Source organism: Galeopterus variegatus, unplaced genomic scaffold (assembly GCF_000696425.1).
Source record: "Galeopterus variegatus unplaced genomic scaffold, G_variegatus-3.0.2 Scaffold1756, whole genome shotgun sequence".
Lineage (NCBI taxonomy): Eukaryota > Metazoa > Chordata > Mammalia > Dermoptera > Cynocephalidae > Galeopterus > Galeopterus variegatus.
In genome coordinates, this window is record NW_007727867.1 from 601,053 (window position 1) to 603,739 (window position 2,687).

Below are 2,687 nucleotides of genomic sequence, written 5' to 3' on the forward strand. Positions count from 1 at the left end.
TTTTTTTTTTTTTTTTTTTTTCTTTTTGTCTTTTTTCGTGACCGGCAATCGATTGCAACCCTCAGTGTTGCCCCCGTAACGGACCGGGACCTGCAACGGGATCGCAACCCTCGGTGTTGCCCCCGCTCCTCGCTCAGCCAGTGAGCGGCCGGTCTGCATGCGGGATCCGAACCCTCGGCGGGAGCGCCGCCGCGCTTCCCAAGCGGTGTACTGTAGCAGTGCGCCACCGGACCGGCCCATCTCCCCCATTTCTGATAAGCTGTTTGGAGAAGCAAGACATGAACCAGCATGTGAAACGTCATACAAAGGATTTGTATAACAGCCCAAGACAACAACGGAACAGCTGTGAGGGGGCATATCAGGAGTATATGACTTATTGCCTAATAAATCCGAGGACAGTAGGAAGTGGTCAGAAGAGGAGAGGCCACTTCCAGCAGGGTTACAGTGAAGGAGAGAGGGCTGGTGTGCCCAAATGTATAGCCCTGAGCTGGGCTCAGGTATGCTCTGGAGATACATTTGGCAGGAGCCACAAACAGCAAATCCATTTGGCAGGAGCAAGAAGAATTTTAGGTAATTTAAGAACATGGCAGGGTGGAGCTCCATAACAGAGGGCTTCAAACCTTAAATCAAGGTGAGATTTTATCCCACAGGAAATAGAGAGCAATGAGTTTTTCAGCAAAGTAGTGGTGTGAATTGGAAAGAGATTCTGTATCCCTTCCCCAGTCTCAGCAGAAGATCTGAGGTCTGGGTTGTTTCTAGTCATCACGGGGTTTTCTGGGTCTCTTGCCCAGCATCATCTTCTCATGCCACTTAAAGGGCAGAATGCTTGAGAAAAAATGTTCAGCGTGGGGGACTGACTGTGGTCTTTTTAAATAAGGGGCTTGCTTGGTTTCAGTATCATGTATATTCTGCATTGAACTTCCTGAAGGGGGCAGGAGTGACCAGGTAGCTTTAAAAAGCTCCCTTCCAGCCTCCAGGAAGCTGATTCTATGACTCAGCAAGGGAGGGTTTGGCAGTAAACTTACAGAACCAGAACAACTTGCTTTTCCTAAGCAATCTTGGTGTCCTAAGAAAACCTCAGCCTGAGTTCCTGCCCTGCCGGGTTGAAATTCCGTCTCTCTTCTGGTAGCACGCCTGTAGCACATGCTCGATAACCAGCACTGGGGAGTCCAAAAAAGATCTTGGAATCAAGTCAGATTTTTATGCAAACTCTGGCTCCTCCTCTACCCAGTTGTGTGACTTTAAGCAAGTTACCTATAACTTCTCCCGGTTACAGTTTCCTCATCTGTTAAATAGAAACAATAAACACTTTGGGGGTTGGTTATAAGTATTAAATGAGACAAGTATTAAATAGCACATGGCAAGTACCTTATATATATATATTTTCTATTATGAAGTGCATAATACTTCTACAAAGGAAATTAGTAGTGTCACTTGGCTCCATCCCCTGCCCCCCCCAAAAGGATTTCCTGTCTTTCCAACTACACCTTTCTCTTTGGCCCCACCCTGCTATCTGAGTCCTGCAAGTGGATACGTGCTCCCCACAGTAAGTGCACCTGACTGGGAAGGGTTTAGGGAGAAAATTCTCTTGCCCCCAAAGTGGGCTGAACCAGAAGGCCATCCTCATTTTGCCAGATCTGTTCCCTCAGGAAAAAAATGAAGACAAAGACAGGGAATTTTGGTATAAAGCAAGAAAACATAAAGAGGATTTCTGCAAATAAATCTGTGTTTTCCAAATACCCTTCTAAGACATTTTATGTACTGATTTTTATTAACAAACACTTATATAATGCTTGCTATGTGTCAGGCACGGTTTAATCCATTTTACAAACATTAACTCACTTAGCTCTCATAACAACCTTATGAGGTAGGTGTTATCATCCCAGTTTGTAGTGAGGGAAAATGACCCACAGAGAGGTTATGCAACTTGCTGAAAGCCACACAGACATGTGGGTGACTTTAAGCCCAGGCATGGCAATAGGGGTAGAAAATTACTGTACTGAAATTTATGGAGAAGAGAGCTGCTCTAAAATGCCTTCTCTTGACAAAGGGTTCAGATATTTTCAAGGGGATTTAAACTTAGGTAAATCAGCAACACCATCATCCATTGTGTAAACTGATGAGACACCTAAGTCCTTGCTTCCCGGGTGAACTCTAGAGAGCTGCCTCATTGGGCCCCCTTAAGACAGTTCTGGCTAGGCCACTTTTCCTTCTTTGATTTATTTCTTTTGACAAACATTTGCTGGGTGTCAACCATGTGCCAAGCACATTGCTAGTTGTAGGGGATGCCAAGATAACAAGTTCTAGGCTCAAGGAACTCACAGTCTAGGGGGGAAAGTGGAGAAATGAACCAACAATCACATATATACCGAAGAAAAGACTCTGCAAGTGTTTCTCTGCCTTTCTCCATGGAAGCGAGCCTCTCCTCTCAACACAGAACCAGAGCCAGCACATTTGTTTACATGAGAGGCAGTTGCCACAAACCATCTACTGCAGAGTGCCTCCTGCTCTCCACCTGGCTTCCTCCTTCCCCACGTCTCCCTCTTGCCTCTCCATTCTTTGGACTTCTTGTGCTCCTTCCTTTCTTTTTTCCTCTCCTTTTGCTTTTCTTGAGTCACCTACAGACCTTCCCAGGGCCTCTCCCCCAAGCACTTATTCTCTGAGCCTATGTGTCTTGGGAAACTGAC